Genomic DNA, 16,517 nt, shown 5'->3' with positions numbered 1-16,517 from the left:
GAATTTTCGGAGAAAATTAAATGTGGCTTAGAATTGCCAAATTGAACTTTACAAAATGACTATTATGATATGTAAAGTGCCCTTTTCTGATAGTATTTTATAATTCTGTATAATATGACTCAATGCTCCAGAGAAATATTAAGAGCTGCATTTTACACACATGTAGTCCTTTTTAATGGCTGTTTGATGCCCACCGTTCACAAAGGAGTGGCCTACCTGGAGGGAAGAAGAAAGTGCACAATAATTCTGAGCAGACAGACCAAATACTTACTCTGTGGGGACAGAAGCCGGGCAATTTATGGCCAGCAGCACAGGTTAATTGCCTGAGGGAACCATGGAACAGTTATAACGATTCTTTAAATATAGTGTTTCTCACTGGCCCAGGCGGTATTTGAAAGCCTGCTGATTATCCCCGGAGATCGGTGAATTATTGTCAGGATCCTAATGGGGTGATGAGGATGGGCAGCCCTTTCTACTCAGGATGAGTCAACTTGGGTTTTTCCTACAGAGCAAAGCAAATCGTTTGTGAATGGAGAAAAAGTCAGCGCCTTCAAAGGGCATTGTAAAAATAAATTAGCCTTTTTATGTTAATAGTGTATTGGTTTGTCTCAACATTTAATTGGAAAAAAAGGTTAAGAATAAATAAAACTATGAACACACTTGCGTTTAAGGCTTTTCCGTGTGTTTAAAACTGTGAATGGGAGGCTCTGGGTTCAACAAGTAGATGGGTCTCCTTGGACATCGTGGCGACAGCCCCCCACCCTGCCCTAGCAGAAGGATCGTGGGTGGACTGCTAGATAAGGCCACATCTATCCCTTCTTTCTCTGTTCTAGGTCCCCGATCTTTGCTCCTCTCTACCTCAGTCCCCGCGGGGCTCCTGTGTACACAGTTTTCCAGACAAGTCAGTGAGTTGATGTTAATACATAGCAACTGGCTGCCTATTCCTCCAACTGAGAAGGGGCCGGCGAAGGAGGATGGGGCGGCTTCCGCGACCTTGAGGAGGAGGTTGTTGGCACCCTCTCAGTTCCCTTTTGCCCCACCTGGAGCCCTGGGCCCTCAGACTGCTGCACCTATTCCTCTACCCTTTTAGACTCCCACTTCCCTGAGTCATCCCAAATCAGCACTCTGCTCGCTGTTCTCCACCGTTCAGTTCAAACCAGCATTCAGCCCCCATGAATTCCAGCGACTGGGTCCGATGACGTGGAACCAGCAGCTTATTATTTCCCAGAGAAAGCGATGTCTCTCCGGTTTGGGGTCTAGGACCAGACCGACATCCTGGTCAAAAGTTTAGGTTGGCAACTTCCTTCCTTCACCTAAGATGAGAGTCTAGGCTTAGTGTCTGCTTCAGGGATCAGAGTGGACGCTCATAGGGGAGGGGAAGGCCAAGTTACCATTAACCCTCCCACTACAGCTTTTGAAGAAAAGGAAGCGATCTTGGGAGGAGTGAGGGAAAAAAAGAGAGCACCTACATGTGTCATTGGCATCAACAGGCCTCTACAGCTCCTGCCCCATTTCCAGCCCCTCTGTAGAGTCAACCCCGTCCAAAGTCCGGTAAACCTGCTGTTCTGACATTCTCACTTCCTTCAGCTCACTCCACCCTCACTTCTAAAACTGCTGTCATCAAACGCCCCAAGGATCTCCATGTTTCCAAATCCAGGGGACACCTCTATTCTCTCCTCATTTAACATGAGTGATTGTAGTAGCATGCTGAATTCTAGGAGACCAGCCCATGCTAACTTGAACATCTGTACACATTGCCTCCTTTTACTAACGAAGACACTGAAGCGCTGAGAAGTTGATGCCCCGGTTTCACACAACTCGACTCACAGAGAAGGAGCCCGAACCCTGGCAGTCTGACTGCAGCATCTCCCACTGCAGCTCCGGGCTGTGTGGACGGGCAGTTAACGTCTTTTTCAAGTCCTGTTCTTTCAACCTTGACCATAGCCCATGGCTTTCTCTTTCTCATACGCCGACTTCTCTTCCCCCACCCAAACTCTCAAGGGTATGATTTCTCAAGGTTCAATCCAAGCTCCTCTTCTCTCTTTCCCCTGTTTCTTCCTAAGCGGTCTCATTAATTTTCATGGACTTAATGCCACCTTTATCTTGACGCGTCTTAAACGTACATTTCCAGCTCCAAACCTGCGTATGTAACTGCCTGTTTTATGAGCCACTGGGATACCTCGCAATGTCTAAAACTTAGCATGTGCGAATAGAATGCTTACTCTTCTTCATGAAACGTTGTCTCCCCACAAACTTTCCCATAAGGTGACCCCAGGAACCTAGTCAGTCTCTCCTTCCCCTCCACATCCACATCCCATTGCCATCATCAACTCTTTTTTTTTTTTTAATCCTCACCCGAGGATATTTTTTTATTGATTTTTAGAGAGAGGGAAAGACAGAGAGAAACATCGATGTGAGAGAAACACAGCGATTGGTTGCCTCCTGCACAAGCCCCGACCAGGGCCCAGGGAGAAACCTACAACCGGGGTATATGCCCATGACCAGAACTGAGCCCTGGACCCTTCGGTCCACAGGCCAATGCTCTATCCTCAGAGCCAAACCGGCCAGGGCCACCATCAACTCCTGATGTCCCAACTTGACTTCCAATCCCCATTTGCATCGCCAGCATCTTTCACATACATTCCTACAACAGCCTTTAAACGTCTCGCTCTACAATCCATTTATCCTCAGCAGAAAAGTGATCTTAAAAACGTAAATTCCATCACTTTACTCGTCTGCCTACAACCCTCCAGGGCCTCCCACTGCAGTTGAAATAAAAATCCAATTCCTTGCTATGGCCTTAAAAAGCCTAATCTGACCCCTGCCCGTCTCCAGCCTCATTTAGGTCCCCCTTCCCAGGGAACCACAGCCACGCTGGGCTGCTTTGTTCCTCAAACATGCCAAGTTCTTCTTGCTTCCTCTTTCTTGCACATGTAGTTTTTGCTGCCTAAAAGCACCCCCTCCTGTTCTCCAGCTGGCGAACGTGAGCATGTGAGGTTACGTGGCAAAGGGAACTGAGCTCGCAGATGGACGTTCGCTGCATTTAGGATAGGGAGATGATCCTGGGTTACCTGAGTGAGCCCAGCGTCATGACAAGGGTCCTTCAAAGTGGAAGAAGGAACTGGAAGAGAGACTCAGAGGGATGGCGGCATGAGAAGGATGCCGCCCTTTGCTGCTGGCTTTGAAGATAGAGAAGAGGGGGGCGGTCAAGAGCCCCGAGCATCAAACCTCCACAGTGTGCAGAGCCTCGAAGATGGAAAAGGCGAGAAAATGGGTCCTCCCCGAAAGCCTCCAGGAGGACACACAGCTGGGCTGACTCCAGCACAGTGAGACCTACTTCCGACTTCTGAACAACAGGGCCGTCAGATAAATTGGTATTATTTTGAGCCAACATGTTTGTGGCAGTTCGTTACAGCAGCCACAGAAAACTAATACAGTGTTGTTGTTTTTTTAAACTGTAACGTGACTGATGAATACCTTACAGCATTACAAAGCGTGTGCAATATGAACATGTGGCAAACCATTCTGTATCATTATACCACAGGAGGTAGTGCTCATAATGGATCGCATATAGTGGCCAACACATTGCGAGTATTTTGTCAGTGTCTATTCTCTTACGCTTCTCCTTTCCCGTCAGAACACACTTGTCTAGCAGATAGATATCTAGTTCTATAGAATCAACATATGAATTGTTAACACCCCGATGCTGCTGAAATCAAATAACTGTTAGGATGTAGCTCCCCTAATGTTGTTGTGACATATGACAAAGTGAGCTCAGAGGATTGCCTGCCAATTTGTTATTCTGTGGCTCTGATGAAAGATGACTTTTCCTTCTGCAGATTTTTATTGAGCGTGGCTGTTGCATATTAACTCTGTTCTTTCGCTTCATTATTTAGAGGCCTTGACAATTTGAACACCAGAGAATTATCCTAAGGATAGAACCACAAGTGTTGCACCTTAAAACACATATTAGTGTTACCCATTTTAAAAGCTGTGTTTATTTTAGCCTATTCAACACCTCCCCTTTTTTAAAAAAATATATTTTATTGATTTTTTTTACAGAGAGGAAGGGAGAGGGATAGAGAGTTAGAAAAATCGATGAGAGAGAAACATCGATCAGCTGCCTCCTGCACACTCCCTACTGGGGATGTGCCCACAACCAAGGTACATGCCCTTGACCGGAATCGAACCTGGGACCCTTGAGTCTGCAGTCTGAGGCTCTATCCACTGAGCCAAACCAGTTAGGGTTCAACACCTCCCTTGTTCTTTTTGGGGACGAGGGTGAGGAAGGGTGGGTGATTCTAATGAATAATTCTAATAAGTCATAACTATTTATACTGAATCCAGTGGCAGTACAAAACATAAAACGTTAAATGGTTATTATAGAATGTGACATTGTGTAGTGAAATGTATACACAGGATGTTGTGACTGAAATCCTATAATTTTAGACTGTCTTTAAAACAGTTTGCTAAGGGGGTCTTATGACTGGGAGGGACTATGGGAGGGGAATGGAGTGCTGGCTTAGGGCTACAATAGCTACACTAGTTAATTTATATAGTATTATGTTCATGATATCACATAACCTCATTATATTAATCATAGATCTTGTTCCCTTTACTGTTAGTGGAATTCTTAGGAAGAGATGGCTCAGAAGCCCAGAGGCTCTTTAACAAAAGGAATACAAATTATGATACATAGATATGAAAGTCAATATTTATTTGGAATAAGGAAAAAAATCACAAGATGTGACAAACATCACAACATACAGAAAAGTAACATAACATTTTTATTGATTAACTATTTTTAGACTTCTTTGATAACTTTCCCCTACATTTCTGGGAAGCAAACTCTTTGGTTGCCTCTTCATGTGATAATATTTATAAATTTTTCCGTAGAGAGAATAGAAAGATAGTTTAGTTTTCACACTTCCATGATTGATTGCAATTTGGCTTTTATTTTTGATAGTTTAGAAATATCCCTTGCATCTTCCCTAATCATTTTTGTTTATGTCATATTCATTGTTAGGCTTGTTTTCAGATTTAGAAAACCTATATTAATTGTTTGTTTTTCTTTTTGGGCATTCCAAGTTTCTTGTGCAGTGTTTAATTTTGAATTGATGACACTTACTAACCAGTTTGTCATAGGTGTCCTTTTTGTAGTGATGCATTATGAGTTTATATTATATTAATTGATGTCAGTATTTGGTGTCATATAATCAAGACATTTAATTTTTCCCAAAGTATTCTTATGCTTCACTCCTCTTTATGAATTGCATTATCAAACAATCCATAAGCCTATTCATTACTTCTACTCAATTTATTTATTCTTCTTTATAAATTACTGCATTTGATATGATGAATTTTTTAGTTGCAATTCACATCTTGGTATAGAAATAAATTTTTATTGATTTTATTGCTCTATATATCCTTCTATTGCTTTTGTTTCTTACCCCATTACTTTTTTAATCTAATATTTTCCTCTCAGTCCTTTAAATACATAAAATTAGACACAGATCTGGAGTCTAATTCTGGAGTGTTCTAAAACATCCCTCCAAATTTCAATTAAATTTTTCTGACTCCGTTTCCCCTTCACCAGATTCCCAAAATGCTCTGTACCACTAGAATACCACCTGGAAAAAGACCATGGTTTTAACTGTGGCGAACGTGTCTGACGTTAGAAAATTTCACAAAAACTTACAACCGCGTGAGTACATTTCCGGGCTCCTCCCAGGGCCGTGAAAGAGGCTTGTTGGAGGGCAGGGTCTGAAGCTCCAGTGGTCAGTCTGCCATGGACAGCAATAAGGGCCGGACTGAGCACCCTGGGGGGAGGCACTGTGATCAGAGGACTGGTCACACCCCCGCGGCCAGGCAAGGGCTCCTTCACAATATGCGCCCTGTAGCTTACATCACCTCAGACTCGTCCCTAGGCAAGGATGTAGATGGTGGTTTACATGGGAGGCGATCCCAGGAAGTACAAATGAGGAAATGGGAAAAGGAAGAGAGCCAATTAAATGTGGTTCGAGAGTAATGTAACGTTAGGGTTCTGGGACAACCACGCCTCAATCCCACCGAGGACCCTTTGAAAACTTTCGTGAAACCCAACTCAGAGTTCTCCCACCAGAAGCTGGGGACGCGCCTAAGGCCCTCGGAATGGAAGACGGCAGGGGAGGCCGGAGGCTGCCCACATGCCAGGAACCAGGGCTGCCGGTGAACTCGGGAGGACGCAGGATACGGGTGGGCAAGAACGTGTACCTGCTGCTTTGTGACCCCGCTCCACCTGGGAATTTAGAAACTCAAAGTTATTTAGAGTGATGATGAGGGATCTTCAATGTGACAGACCTTTCTCACTTTAAGATGACCTTGTAGTTAGAGGACAGGGGTTGAAATACAGCGTGGCATCATCCCCACGTGCCATGAAAGTCCTAGACGTCTTGAGCTGGAGATAAGTGTTTTCTTTAAGCTGAACGAGAGCACAGTTAGAATGTCTAATTCCCTTTACTTAAATTCATTTCCTCTTAAGTATAGAAAAAGGGGGGAACATTTTTGTGTATGCCAACAAGGAGCAGTTCAGTCATGAGAATGCATTTTGCCTTTCTGAGGGCTCGTATGCGGTCGACCTAGTGTGAGGAAGGAAAAACTGGACCCCTTTATTCTCAGATACTGTGGTCACCTGTTCAAAACTGGAATTCTGATCATTTAAGGGAGAGACAGAAACCATTTAAATGAGGTTGGTCTAGTAGGAGAGTACGTGCCGGGCTAAGCCATGCTATGCCAATCAACTCTGTGAGCCTTGAGAAGCCATTTCCATCTTTTTGTGCCTCAGTTTCCTCATTTTTGATAGAAGCCTTGGATTGATTGACCTTGATCGCCATTTCCAGCTCTGAGGTACTGTGATTGAAAAAAATTAAGGTTGTAGCATGTCATGACCAAAGAAGTTAACCTTTTTGACCTTCAGTTTTCTCATCTGAAAAATGTTAAATGTTCTTTAAGGACATCTCTGCTGGATATAATCCAATGGGAAAAGTGTGTGTGAGAGAGAGAGAGAGAGAGAGAGAGAGAGAGAGAGAGAGAGAGAGAGAGAAATCTGGGAGGATGCACAGAAGTAAAGCCCAGCCTGGCCACTGGGTGGCGATCTTGTTCCATGTTACGAGTCCATAGCTTCTACCAGTAGTGCCAATGTTTGAATTAACTAAGCCTAGTGAAGAAAGATTTTTCGAAAGGATACTGAAATAAAATCAGGTCAGCAAAACCCCAGATTTATGGAGGAATGACAATGAACAGCAATGCCAAATAAGAGACATAAAATCCCTATCATCACGGCAGTAAAACATGGAGGGATAGATGAGAATTGTGTCTGGGTATTATTTAAAGGAATATAGGGAGAGGAGTACATGGTAAATTTATATAGTTTTTGAAACACATGGTTTAAAAGTTAACGCTGACATTTAAAGATTTAACTTGTAGAATAACCGGATACCTAAAAACTGTACTAAGGCATAAAGGTCTAAACCTGCAAAATCTAAACCAAATCGATGCGTAACTTCTTTTGTCAAATCTAAAAGAAACACGTAAGGGAATTGTATTCCTGCTCCAATATCTTAATGTTAAGGAAAAGGAACCAATCAACAAGTTTTGCACGTTTTTATAGGAGAATGTGGTCTCCACCAGGCTCCGTAGCTTACCTTTAGGATTCTAGAATGATGGCTCCTGGAGTTAATGGCCTGCCTTGGTGTCTGCAGGGCTTTGAGTGGAGGTCCGTTTCTATGGAGATAAAGGGGCATCAGTAGGAATGAGGAGGAGGATAAAGGCTCCCTGATCACAGCTCTGCGAGGCCCTATCTCTAGAAAAGGTTACATTCCAAAGGAAAACATAGTCTCCCCGATAAAGCACCAGTGAGCATGAAGGGGACACCCAGGGCCTGGAGGAAGAGGGTAAGGGTGGAGAAAGGACGCCAGCATGAAGCCATCACATTCCCAACTATTGCAAATCCCGTCTCCTACCATATCGTGGGAGGTGGTGGCAGGAGGGCGCAGGGGCCGAGGCCTGGCATCGCCTTCCCCACCCTTTTCTCCCAGCTCCTCCTCACCCTCCCTCCCATGTGGACACATGTGTCTCCTGGAGGCCACGCGTGGGCCTGCTGGCTCTGGTTGCCATGGCTGCTGCTTTTCTCCCCTTTCCTTTGACACATTAGCCATTAGTTTACATAATCCTCTCACAGGAGGATGTCCCCATTCAAAGGGGGAAGAAAAGGTAAATTGCTGTGTAACCTTTCACAAGGAATAGCATTCATTATGCATTTGCTTAATGACACAGAGGCATTGTTTGCTCTAGTTCAGGTGATAACAGCAAATCAAAGGCACCGAGGCCAGACTGTACTTTAGAGGAGCCAGCAGAGCCTGTATGGAAATAATACTTAGCATTTATGTCGCACTTTATACTCTCAATGGATTCCGCGATTATTAATTAATTATCCCCCACAATAGCTCTAGGAGGAAGGTCAGTGTCATTAGCTCTATTTTGCAGATGAAAAGTCAGACAGCCGTTCCGTGATCTTCCTCTCCACCCCCCCCCCAAACATTTAAAGGTCTCATGTCAAAGCAGACTCAGGGGTGGGGGCTGCAGGTAACTGATGAAGTGGGGAAGGGCAAACAGACCAGAGGTGCCCCTGGCGGAGGCTCCATTTCCTCTGGTCTGTCTTTTGAAAACCCTCTTCTCAGAATCATGTTCTGGATGTGGGTACTACCTCCCCCTGCAGCCTGGCTCCTCTTACGTATACCTGTCTTTCCTACGTATCTACTGTTTTGTGTATTATTTTATTCCCTATTTATTTATTCATTCATTCATTCATTCATTCATTCATTCTACCTTAATTGAGTACTTAATATGGTTGAATGGGATATAGAAACAAAAAACAATTAATTTTTCAAATGATTCTTGCCTTCAGGAACTTTATTTCCTAACACACACACACACACACACACACACACACACACACACACACACACGGGAGTGGAGGAGGAAGGAGTAGTCACCCGTGGGGAGTTAGGAAGGACTGCACTGAGAGAGGGTGCCCAGCAGTCCTCCGCATGATGTCTTTTGTTCAAGCAGCGGAGCTCCTAGAGGCCTCTGGGAGAGAAGGTGTAAATAAGGTGTCCTGAATGTTGGCTACTCACATTTTTGCCTTAGGCCAGGCCTTCTATGGGCTAAGCTGGTAAACTCATGTTTTAATTATTTGTGAATATCTTCCCTTTTTATAGGACGATAAGCAATTTGAAAATGCTAACTAATTCCCATAGCCCATGGCCTTTGTAGGAAATAATAGTGTGAAGGGCCGCCGTGCATCGAATGTCCACTCTGTTTAGTGCTGCACAATGCTGACCTTAGTTATGCCTCACAAGGACCTTTGAGGCAGGTCTTGTCAATAGCCTTTTATTTTTATAGTTGAGGAAAGAGATTCAGAAAGTTTTAGTAATTTGCTAAAGCCACATAGTTTTTTTTTAATATATATTTTATTGACTTTTTACAGAGAGGAAGGGAGAGGAATAGAGAGTTAGAAACATCGATGAGAGAGAAACATCGATCAGCTGCCTCCTGCACACACCCCACTGGGGATGTACCCGCAACCAAGGTACATGCCCTTGGCTGGAATTGAACCTGGGACCCTTGAGTCCACAAGCTGAGGCTCTGTCCACTGAGCCAAGCCAGTTAGGGCAAGCCACATAGTTCTTTTGGCCATTAAAAGGAATTTAGTGACCTCTGCTTTGTGCTAAGTACAGAGATCCAAGTGGTGAGCAAAACAGACATGCTCTCTTCCTATTTTTACCTACAGTCCACTGGGGAAGACAGACATTAATCAAGTAATAACTATATGTCAACATATAATTACAACCTGTGATGAAGTCTATGAAAGAAGTGCAAAGGTACAATGTGGGAGCAGCTAGCACTCTGTGACCTGATCTGATCCCAGGCCAGCGGGGATGGGGCAGATATGGGGGAAGGCCACGGTCAGGAAGCTTGACCTCACCTAGACGCTCTGATGTTTAAGCTGAGTTTTAAAAGATTAATGGATGTTAAGTAGGCCAACGTGAGCATCACAGGAAAAGGCCTTTGTGTAGGAGGGGGCTGGGAGTATTTGAGAATCTGAAAGCAGGTCTACTATGCAGAAGAGGAGAGGGGAGTGAAGGGGAGAAGACACTGGAGAAGGAGGTGGGGCCTGATCTTGTAGGACTTTATAAGCCAGGGTAGAATTTAATACTTAGGAACAATAGGTAAGCAAGGGTTTTAAGTAAATGCATGCCTTGATCTGGTGCAAAGTCAGTCTGGATGAAGCGAGGGGAAGAGCAAGAGTGTAGAAAGGAAACTGGGTAAGCGGGTGGCCAACGATTCTTCTGTGAGACGGTGGGGACACCAGGTGAGCATGGCAGAGATGGAGAGGAAAACACATTGGTGGTGACGTATTTGGAAAGTCAAGCGCACAGTTCTTGGTGATGGGTGGGGAGAGGAGAGGGAAAGGCAGGCGTGAAGGCTGATTGCACGGCTCCTGGCTTGGACAAGTGAATGACTAGAAGTGTAGACTGGAGGGAGGGGATCAAGGGCGTGGGGGAAGTGGCAAAGGCAGATATTGAATCTAAATCTGCTTAAATCGAACCTGGGACCCTTGAGTCCACAAGCTGAGGCTCTATCCACTGAGCCAAACCAGTTAGGGCCCAAATATGCCTTTTTAAAGATAGTGATTATTTTAAGCTGGTTATTAAAAATAATCAACACTAATAAAAGAGAAAAATGGTAATTGGCGTACGAGCTACCCTTTTCATTGGCTAATCAGGGCTATATGCAAATTAACTGCCAACTAAGATTGGCAGTTAACTGCCAACAAGATGGTGGTTAATTTGCGTATGTAGGCACAATGCAGGGAGGCAAAAGGGAAAGCAGGAAGAAGCCCCCTGCCACTGACAGTGATCAGAAACCCAGGAGGGAGCTAAGAGCTGGGGGGCAGGGCAAAGGCGGCCCTGGGGCCACCTTCGCCCTGCCCCCCAGCCATGATCGGAGAATCAGGTGCCTTTTCCGCCCTGGCCAGTGATAGCAGGAAGTAGGGGTGGAGCCAGCGATGGGAGCTGGGCACGGTCGAAGCTGGCAGTCCCGGGAGCTAGGGGTCCCTTGCCTGGGCCTAAAGCGAAGCCCACGATCGTGGGGCCGCTGCAGCTGTGGGTCCCCGCTGCCCGGGCCGGACGCCTAGGCCAGAGGCGTCAGGCCTGGGCAAGGGGCTGATCCTGCGATTGGAGGGTGATGGGGGTCAACGCCTGAGGGCTCCCAGTATGTGAGAGGGGGCAGGCTGGGCTGAGGGACACTCCCCCCCACACACACCCAGTGCACGAATTTCGTGCACCGGGCCCCTAGTAATAATAATAATAATAATAATAATAATAAACACAGCACATTTGAACTTCCTCCTAAGGACCTAAAAGAATTTTAGAGACCTGCTCAGAGAGGGAGCCGTTATCGTTGATACTGTAGTCTAATGTGAACCAGTGTGATGGACAGGGAGGAACCTAGCAAGGCCTGTTTGATTCAAGTCCTCTCTGTCCTGCTTGCTTACTGTTTGTATCAGACACAACCCCAGCCACCTTCTCCTTCGCTCAAGGTGGCATATAAGCCTTAACTGCTGCATATTCTTAGGGAACCCCTGTCTGTACACCCATGATACACGTGGACATTTTCTCCCGTTAATCTGCCTCCCATTAATGGGACGATTAGACCAGCCAGAAGAAACCAGAGGGGAGAAGGAAATTGTTTTTCCTGCCCACCACAAGCACCTGGGTTTGGAAGTCCACTGCTGGAACTGCACTGCTAGCTTGCTAATGCTCCCATTGCGATCGATCAATCGATTGCTATGATCATCACCTTTGTTTTCTAATGAGTTAGTGACATCAGCAGGAGACGTGTCCAGCGGCAGGAATGCAAGGGAGATCTTTTGGGGGGAGGGGTACCTAGAATTACACAAATCTCGCTGTTCAGCAGTCAAGCAGGAAGGCTTTGGCTCAAAGCGTTAGGGTTTAACATTCACCAGAATCGGGCAACTTGTTTAACATTTCTAAGCCTCCTTTTCCTCTCTGTAAAGAGGAAGTCCTGACAGTATCTTCTCCATCCTGAGGTTGTTGGAAGAATGAGGGCTGCTGCTGGCATATAGGACACCTTCGCATGAATTAGAGAAAGGTTACCATTCTCAAGTAAAAAAAAATCTCTTTGAAGTTAGTGTATTATCTATTTCTCTTCAAGTACAATTATACAAACATAAAATCAGTCTAAATAAATAATATAAATCAAAGTATTCAACATAATATAATATACAATTTGAATTTTTAATCACACTAATTAGAAAATCAAATTTAAAAATAATAGATATGTAACAAGTCAATAATTTTAATAACAGTTAATTATGAAATTTCCATAGCAACAAATAAACAAGCCCTCTAATGCAATTACCAGGCTGTTATGTAGTAATCTCTAATTTATGTCAACTTAATATTTACTTTGTATATTGTTAATGCTAAATTAACATTAGTTATTATCAGTTATTTTTATCAATGAAATTGCCTGTATTTTACAGTAGGAATCTGCAGTCCCACTCAGCACAGAGCACAAGTGGCAGAGTATATAACCTGCAGTATATTGACGCTGATAGGCATGTGTTTTTTTGTTTGTTTGTTTGTTGTTGTTGTTTTTTAAAAGACAAGATGCTAATTAACCAGTACTTTAGTGAAAAAAGAAAAACCCCCAACTTATTTAGGAACACAGGTTATTTCAAAGGTTGTGAGAACATCAAGATCTTTTCATTGAACATATTCTTCTTTGTAAATCTGATCTGGAAGTGACACATACAGCAATCCTATTGAGCAGATAAGCTCTGAGAGAAGGCCTGAGGGCTTGCCGACGGAAGGGCGCCAGTGCTTGAGCCATATCTACGGTGACTGTATGTTCCGGTTCACCTGGGATCCTGCCACTTCACGTCTGTTGTCCTGGCATCATTCATAGTGCCCCAATCATTGTCTTGATGCAGATGAAATTTAATATGGTAATCCTGAAAAATGGGGGAACTATTCCAACCCTTTCTTTCTTCTAATGTTGTTAAGAGGACCAAATGAGATTATGTTTATAAAAGTGTTTAAAAATGACTTAAAGGAAACCTGCCCTGACTGCATGAGTTGGTGGCATTATTCTTTGTTGTTCTTATCTATTTTGGCTCTCATGCACTCGTTAGTTCAATTTCATTTGCTTGGGTGTGTTTTAGATTGTTGAGGTCATGAAATAAGTTATCTCCAGATTAGAGAGGTGTTAGTTTATATATGGCTCTATTAGCAGTAAAAAATCTCATTTTTTCAAGTTAACACTTCATTTAAAAATGGAATTGATTTTTACGAAATGGAAACGTTACCACCATAATTTTCCCCACTATTCAGTCTGGACTTCTAAATTATAAAAAAGGAAAAAGATATACAAATAGAATTTTAAGCAAAGAATAAGTAATAAAGCACCATTATAGCCATAGCACAAAAGAAAAGAAAACAAAACACGGAAAGCCTAACCCTGTATGTATGATGTGTGTGCACATGCATGTGTGTGTGTGTGTGTGTGCGTGTGTGTGCGTGCACACGCACACAAGCACACCCATGGGTAGTTGTAATTCAATTTAAAACATATCAACTTGACAAGTGTACATTTTCCTGTATCTAATATTGAAATGGATAAATATTCTAAGCAAGAAAGGAAAACAATAATTGGGGTTGGGTATCCAATAAGATGATGAATCAGTTCTTTAATAACTGAATTGACTGTCTTTTAAGCAGTGACATTTCTTCTGTTAGCAAAACAGACCAACAATCCCGTCTGTAATTAAACTCTGATGTGACTGTGTTGCTATATCAAGTGTTGCCGCTGGTGTAAAATAATGTGCTTTCTCACATGGGATTGCTTTTCTATTGCTCTCCATTCCCGAATGACCCGATCTTTCCTGCACAGGGAGAAAATGTGCTTATCTGGATGAAATAATTATTTCTTTCAAGGCCTGACACCATTATTTGGTAAATTATCTATTTCTGGGCCACTGATGGTGCCTCCAGGCAATGAATGAGTTAATTTCCCGTAAATGGACAGTGTGGGTTCCTTAAAAGGCAGGAAAGCTTTTGTGGATTTCGCAGGAAGATTCTTGGGGGCTTTCCTAGAGCTGCTCCCCCAATCATTGTAATTTTCCTTAACATGGTGGGATGTGACCTGTATTGGAATACCTCTGAGGTTGAAAACTGGTAGCCTATATGTTCTGTTTGACCCGTGGCACTAAAAATATTAAAAATTATATAGGAATATAGATTTTTGGCTTCTCCAAAACAAACATCAAACCTCCCCCCCACCCCCAAACACACACACACACAACAACAACAACAACAGGAATATTTTATGTGGCCAGGTTGGCTGGAAGGTGAGCAGTGAGTCTATCCCTTTGAGGCCAGGGGCATTTGCCAACCCGCTCTTATCTAAGAGACTTGGTGTTAGAGTTTGCAATGCTTCCTCTCAGTGGTTCTCAACCTTCTTAATGCCTCGACCCTTTAATACAGTTCCTCATGTTGTGGTGACCGTCAACCATAAAATTATTTTTGTTGCTACTTCATAACTGTAATGTTGCTACTGTTATGAATCGCAATGTAAATATCTGATATGCAGGGTGTATTTTCATTGTTCGCGACCCACAGGTTGAGAACCGCTGCATATCTTCATTCACTGAACAAATTATAAAGACCTTTGTATGCAAAACCCTGTTGGAGGAGCTCAGCCAATATGTTCACCCAAAGGATCTATGGAAGGCCGGTCCCCTGAGGTGCTCTGTGGAAAGCATCCCATGGACACATGCGTCGGGAGGGGCTACATCTGTCTCGCTGGAAATTTATAATGCATTTCATCACATCAAAGGCTCCCAAAGCCCTGCTAAGGAAGCTTGTTGACTATTGCTTAACCATTCTTTCTTTGCTAAAAGTTATTTTTAAAGTGACATCTATTACCTTCACAAGGGCTAGTTCTAGAGAAAATAGTTTAGTCATCTGTAGGTTGGGGTTAAATGGAAGGCTATTAACATGTACCTATGAATATAGGTAAGATGTAAATTAGAAAGTCTTGCACCAATATTCAGAGAAAAAAATAATTGAATTAAAGGCTGTTTAGTGAACCTGAAATAAGGTCCATAAGATATAAGAGTTCATTTTTTTTTTTTGTAAAACATTAATATTGGGTGGAGCTTTGTAAATCCTCTTCTTTAAATTACCATTTGTATAAAGAATTTTTCTAAAATTCAGTTAGTACAGTAACCTTTTGGGAAGAATAAATAAATGCTGTTTTGAGGACGAATACACTCATGTGCTCATTTAACAAAGCCATGGCCTGTGGATTTGCCTCCTCAATGGTCCTAGAATGTGGACCCCGGCTCCACCTCACAGGTATCCCTACAGTAGGCACGACCGTCATCTACCGCAGGTCGACTACAAGGCCTCCTCACCCTAGCACATTTCTTACCCTGTACCCAGGGGGAACTTTTTAAAATGTGACTCTGGAAACCTTTGACTGGCTTCAAATAGCTCTTGAAGATCAAGCTCCACATGAGGTGGGCAAAGCCTCACATGTTTTGGGTCCAGCTCCCCCAGACCCATCTCACTCAACCTGGCCACTCTTCTGTGATACATTCTCTTTAGCCTTTCAGTTCTCGAATGAGAAGTCTCTCCCTCACCCCAGGGCCTTTGCACATGTTTTTCTTTTTCTTTGTCTGCAACTTTCTCCTTTCCATCTTTTTAAAAAATATATATATTTATTGATTTCAGAGAGGAAGGGAGAGGGAGAGAGAGAGAGAAACATCAATGATGAGAGAGAATCATTGATCAGCTGCTTCCTGTATGCCCCACACTGGGGATCGAGCCTGCAAGCCGGGCATGTGCCCTGACTGGGAATCAAACTGTGACCTCCTGGTTCATAGGTTGACACTCAACCACTGAGCCACGCCTGCCAGGCTCTCCTCTCCATCTTGATCCTTCCTTTGCAGCCTCTGCTGGATTCATGTCTATTTATTCAAATGTCAGCTAAAATATTGCTTCTTTCTTGGCCCACCACCACCACATTCCGGCAACTATGTCAGCTTCTCCTGTTTTATCCTTTCACTCTGCATAGTCACTGTGATTTGTAATTACACACTCTTTATAATTAGTTAATCAGCATTTGTTTTCTCCTTTTGTTTACTCATTTCTGAGCACCTGGCACAGTAAGGAACAGTCAATAAATAGAAATGAAGATCTGTGTGACAGAAGATAAAGTTTTTATGCATATTGGCAAAAGAAGTGACAGAAGTAACCTTTTGGGAGATTTAAAAATAAGCCAATATTGCTTATAAACTGGGATCTTGATCTATATAGTTAGGCATAAACTTCGCTGGTGAAGGGAGGCGAATGAGATACAGGATGCATCTAATCTAGCAGCAATGGAAA

General features: G+C 43.4%; 2 long non-coding RNA genes across 2 annotated transcripts in view; both read left to right on the top strand.

The window, feature by feature from the left end:
• Positions 1-16,517, top strand: part of LOC132236765 (uncharacterized) — a 46,152-nt gene that overhangs the window by 4,831 nt on the left and 24,804 nt on the right. The gene's annotated exons all lie outside the window — the stretch shown is intronic.
• LOC132236766 (uncharacterized) lies at positions 706-3,447 on the top strand. Its single transcript, XR_009453356.1, has 2 exons — positions 706-905; positions 2,938-3,447. It is a non-coding gene; the product is annotated as an uncharacterized LOC132236766 (long non-coding RNA).

Source organism: Myotis daubentonii, chromosome 6, assembly GCF_963259705.1.
Source record: "Myotis daubentonii chromosome 6, mMyoDau2.1, whole genome shotgun sequence".
Taxonomy (NCBI): domain Eukaryota; kingdom Metazoa; phylum Chordata; class Mammalia; order Chiroptera; family Vespertilionidae; genus Myotis; species Myotis daubentonii.
The sequence above is the reverse complement of the archived record's forward strand: the minus strand, read 5'-3'. Positions and strand labels throughout refer to the sequence as shown.